Below are 6174 nucleotides of genomic sequence, written 5' to 3' on the forward strand. Positions count from 1 at the left end.
GAGCACATGTATACCTGTGATGGATTCATTTTGATATTTGGCAAAACTAATACAATTATGTAAAGTTTAAAAATAAAATAAAATTAAAAAAAAAAGAATTGTGGTTTCCTCAGTGTATACCCATTAGTAGGATTGCTGGGTCATATGGTAGTTTGGGGGCTTTCCAGTTGATAATAGTGATAAATAACCTGCCTGCTAATGCAAGAGATGTAAGGGACACAGGTTTGATCTCTGAGTTGAGAAAATTCCCTAGAGGGGCATGGCAGCCCACTTCAGTATTCTTGCCTCAAGAATCCCATGGACAGAGGAGCATGGGGGGCTATAGTACATAGTGTCACAAAGAGTTGGACAAGACTGAAGTGACTTAGCACACATGCACATGCATGGTAATTTTATTCCTAGTTTGTTACAGAATCTCCATACTATTCTCCATAGCAGCTGTACCATTTTACGTTCCCACCAACAGTGCAGTTGGGTTCCCTTTTCTCTACATCCTCTCCAGCGTGTATTGTCTGTAGTTTCTTTGATGATGGCCATTGTGATTGGTGTGGGATGATACCTCATTGTAGTTTTGATTTGCATTTCTCTAATAATGAGTAATGTGGAGCATCTTTTTATGTGTTTATTGTCTATCTGTATGTCTTCTTTGGAAAAATGTCTTTTTAGGTCTTCTGCCCATTTTTTGATCAGGCTGTTTATTTTTCTGACTTTCAGCTGTATGAGCTGCCTGTATATTTTGGAGATTAAATCTTTGTCAGTTACTTCATTTACAATTATTTTCTCCCATTCTGAGGGTTGTCTTTTAATCTTGTTTATTGTTTCCTTTGCTGTGCAAAAGCTTTTAAGTTTAATGAGGTCCCATTTGTTTATTTTTGTTTTTATTTGCATTATTCTAGGTGTGTCAAAGAGGAACTTGCTGTGATATATATAGAAACTCAAAGACCCAGAATAACTGAAGCAATCTTGAGGAAAAAGATGGAACTGGAGAAATTGATCTTCCTGATTACAGAGTATACTGCAAAGCTGCAGTCATCAGGACAGTATGGTTCTGGCACAAAGACAGAAATATAGGCCAACGGAACAAGATAGAAAGCCTAGCAATAAACTCAAGCACCTATGGGCACCTTGTCTTTGACAAAGGAGGCAAGAATAAACAATGGATAAAAGCAGCCTCTTCAATGAGCGGTGCTGGGAAAACTGGACATGTTAACAAATGAAACTAGAACACTTCCTAACACCATGCACAAAAATAAACTCAAAATGGCTTACAGACTTAAATGTAATGCCCAAGACTATAAAGCTCTTAGAGGAAAACATAGGCAGTACATTCTCTGAACAAATATTTTAGAAAAAGACATACAAATGACCCTTAAATATATAAAAAGATGATTAAATCTACTCTTAGTAACAGAAATGTAAACTAAAATATCTTTGGAAAACCATTTCTTTCTTATCAGGTTGTCTGTTCTCTATTCCTATCTGTTGTGATCCATGCACCATTATCTCAGGCATTTATTATTTTAGGCTTATTAAACATCGAATAATATGCTAGTGCTAGTCAAGCTACCTATAAAGGACAATGAGTAGAGCCTGGTAGAATGAAAGCACTCAGTAGCAATAGCTATCCTCATTTTAGTCCCTTCTAATCATGAATAATATATGACCTGGATGCGCCTCCAAAAGTTTGGGGAGCAGTTGGCATGTTCCATCCTCTACGTGCCCATTAACCAAATGATCTGTACATGCACATCTGCTAACAAAAATAAAAATTCTAGAAGCAATCCTTTCCCAATTTTTGTACCAAATAACTTATAGGGCAATGAATATCTTTGGGTAAATAATTCTATTGGTTCTATTTTCTCATTCTGAACTGAAAAAGAAGATGATACTGTCAACTGAGGAAAAGCTGCCTTTGGTGTATTAAGTCTGAACAAGATTGGGTCAAGTGCATAAGTTACCATGGCAACAACAAAATCAGGATGCATCATCTCCCATAGAAACAGCATTGAAGGGGCCTTGTGTCTGATCTGAGTAAAAGCTTTCTCTTGCTGTCAGGCCTTGTTTGAATCCACTTCTACAGCTACATCCTGGGGTGCAAGTTGCAAGGATACAAGGAGGGCACAAAGAACCACAGACTCTGGAATTATAAGTCAGTTAACAGCTTTGACATTTTCAGGCATACTGCCCACCATTATTAGAGAAAGTGTAGGAGAGCCATGTCAGTCAGTAATGAAATGCTTGATATTCAAACATGGGAGAAGCCAGCTCAAAAATAGCTTAATTTTAAAGTTAAACAGGAAAAACTGTATCTCCATTCTAAGGCAGTCCTATTGTTCACATGACACTCTAGAAAGTTGATCATTCACTGTTTCCAATGCTAGGTAAATAAAGAGCTACAAAATGAAAGTAGACACTTGCAATCCTGCTGCTAACAGACATTTTGACAAACAATTATATGGGGAATGTGAAGAACTCCAAAAACAAGGATCATTTCACTCAGCCTTGTTCATTTTATACCATTCCTCAAAACTGATACTGAATATTTTGATGAGAAATCCTCAGCTAGAACTGAACTGGCCAATAGCTGAGTGCTGGAGTAGCCTAACCAGAAAGTAGTCTTTAGAGGTTAAAAAGTGGAAAAATATCTCTATACTTAACATGTGTGTGTGCTTAGTCTCTCTGTTGTGTCCAACTCTTTGCAACACCATGGACTGTAGCCCGCCAGGCTCCTCTGTCTGTGGAATTCTCCAGGCAAGTACACTGGAGTGGGTGGCATTCCGTTCTCCTGGGGATCTTCCAGATCCAGGGATCAGAGCTGGGTCTACCAAATTGCAAGCAGCTTCTTTACTGTCTGAGTCACCAGGGAAGCCCATGCATTAACATGAGGGCCAACCAATTCCTGCATATGTCTCAGCACTTCCCATGTAAAGATTACTGTGATCCCTCATGGTAATGAGATAAGTTCAAAGGCTTGTATAATCCCCTACATTTTATTCAGCACTTCTCAGATAGCAGCCCGTACTCAAGCAACCATGGGTACAAATGTTTTACACATCCTAGACTCTGTATGCTTCATGATATCTTGGTGGTTTCTTGTGAAGCTCATTTCACAAGGACACAGGAGAGCTAGGTCTTTTGCTCTAGGTTAGTAATCAGAAAACCAAACTTTGGAGAAAAGGAGGCTAGCTACTAAAGGGTCTTTGATGTGATGAAGACCCAAATACTCTGTCCTCAAAGTACACAGCCATGATTGGAAAAACCATTGAGGGAAGGAAGCTGAGTAAAGAATCCATTGGAGATTTACTGATAAACGACTTTCACAAGAGTGCTGGTACAATGATATGGAGAAGAGAATTATGTCAGGGAAAGGGGAAATGTGAGCCATGCAAGGTTCCAGAAACTAGAGCAACAGTAGATGATGGCACATATGAGCACAGAGAAAACACTGTGAGCGAGAATTAATGGTCATGTGGGCAAAGGACTTTTGTGAGCCAAAGAGATAATCAAATTCATGAGCCTAGTTGAGTCGCTTGTCCCCCAAGTAAGGTACTAAATTCCAAAGAAGGAGAGGGTGCCTTCATTCTTCAGTCTCCAAATGTAGTATGCATCACACCCAAGACATCCAAGGGGATAATGCCAGTTTCAAACATCTGGTGGAGGAATGAGCACAGTAATATAATGTTGTAATAAAACAGTCAAGTGTGATGTCATTACACCTCACTCAGTTCTTTGATATACTTCAACCCATGCTAACTGAGCACTGGCGTTGCACTTGCCCCTGTGTGGGCAGATTCACAGTATGAGTCTGCATCACATAGGAACAAATTGAATGCCAATAAGAACAACAAGATGGCTGTGTGGATCACAACAAACTGTGGGAAATTCTGAAAGAGATGAGAATACCAGACTACCTTACCTGACTCTTGAGAAATCTGTATGCAGGTCAAGAAGCAACAGTTAGAACTGGACATGGAAGAATGGTCCCAAATAGGGAAAGGAGTACATCAAGGCTGTATATTGTTGCCTTATTTATTTAACTTATATGCAGAGTACATCATGGAAAATGCCAGGCTCAATGAAGCACAAGCTGGAATCAAGATTTCTGGGAGAAACAGCAATAACTTCAGATATGCAGGTGACACCACTCTTATGGCAGAAAGTGAAGAAGAACTAAAGAGCCTCTTGATGAAAGTGAAAGAGGAGAGTGAAAAAGTTGGCTTAAAATTTAACATTCATGAAACGAAGATTATGGCCTCCTGTCCCATCACTTCATGGCAAATAGATGGGGAAACAGTGTAAACAGTGACAGACTTCATTTCCTTGGGCTCCAAAATCACTGCAGATGGTGACTGCAGCCATGAAATTAAATGATGCTTGCTCCTTGGAAGAAAAGCTATGACCAACCTAGACAGCATATGAAAAAGCAGAGACATCATTTTGCTGACAAAGGTATGTCTAGTCAAAGCTATGGTTTTTCCTGTGGTCATGTATGGATGTGACAGTTTGACTATAAAGAAAGCTGAGCACTGAAGAATTGATGCTTCTGAACTGTAGTGTTGAAGAAGACTCTTGAGAGTCCCTTGGGCTGCAAGGAGATGCAACCAGTTAATCCTAAAGGAAATCAGCCTTGAATATTCATTGGAAGGAGTGATGCTGAAGCTGAAACTCCAATACTTTAGCCACCTGATGTGAAGAACTGACTCATTGTAAAAGACCCTGATGCTAGGAAAGATTGAAGGCAGGAGGAGAAGGAGACGACAGAGGATGAGATGGTTCAATGGTGTCACCAACTGATGGACATGAGTTTGAGTAGGCTCTGGGATTTGGGGATGGACAGGGAAGCCTGGCATGCTGCAATCCATGGGATCACAAAGATTCGGACACGACTGAGCAACTGGACTGAACTGAACTGAAGAACAACAACAAAAATGGATTTAAACACATCAGCTGTGATTAAATATGGGGTTCATAGTGGCTCTAATGGAACAAATACTTCATGGTCACTGTGATTAAATGCCAGGAAATAGATTCACTTTTTGGAAATTGGATAAGCAGAGGCAAATAATGAAACCATTATCCTGTGTGTGGCACATGAACTATAACATTGGTTACCAAACAGTGGATAAGGGAAGTGTCTCATCAGAGAAGAATTTCATCTAATAAATGAAGAAGCATAGATAGAATGAAAATACCTCCATTTTCGACCTCAAATGACACAAGCACTGTAGGCAATGAGCACCAGTATCTGCTTGATCTACAAAATTAGGGACAACCATACAGTATTCCCCTCCCAGTGGATGAATGCCACACTGCCTCTGAGCCATTCTTGCCAAATTAGAAGACTGAACCAGAAGACAAGATCTAAACCCCAATTTGCAGGAAAAGCTGGGGACAGAGGAGTGTATTAAATGATGCCAATGAGATGAAATCAGCAAAATGCTGCATGTGGATGACTCTGTAGAGCAAAGGATTCATTTCTCATGAGAAACAGAGAAAGCAAGAGAGGGGTAATTTTACAGAGAATTAGCAAGCATATTGAAAAACTGCAGTGCCTGAGACTAAATGGGATCCAGAATTGGTGAAAACATTAACATTTATGAGAGAATAAAGACACAAATTCAGTCCTTGGGTCAGGAAGATCCCCCTGGAGGAGAAAATGGCAACCCACTCCAATATTCTTGCCTGGAGAATCCCATGGACAAAGAAGCCTGGCAGGATGCAGTCCATGGAGTCACAAAGAGTTGTACACAACTGAGCAGCCACACACACCACTACGCAAGGGAAAACAGTGTTAGTGAGGATACTGATCATGTGGGGAAAGAACTGAGTGAAGTGTATTGACATCACACTTAACTCTTTTATTACAATATTATATTACTGTGCTCATCCCTCCACAGATGCCAGATGCTTGAAACGGGCATTATCTCTTGGCTGTCTTGGGTGTGATGCATACTACATTTGGAGACTGAAGAATGAAGACTCCCTCTCCTTCATTGGATCTTAGTACATTACTTGGGGGACAAGTGACTCAACTAGCCTCATGAATTTGATTATATTTTGGCTCACAAGGGAAACTTTGGGCTTCCCACATAGCTCAGTGGGTAAGGAATCCTCCCACAATGGGAAGATCCCCTTGAGAAGAGCTCACTCCAGTGTTATTCCATGGAGAATCCC

This window comes from Bison bison, unplaced genomic scaffold (assembly GCF_000754665.1).
Source record: "Bison bison bison isolate TAMUID 2011002044 unplaced genomic scaffold, Bison_UMD1.0 scf7180017864378, whole genome shotgun sequence".
Lineage (NCBI taxonomy): Eukaryota > Metazoa > Chordata > Mammalia > Artiodactyla > Bovidae > Bison > Bison bison.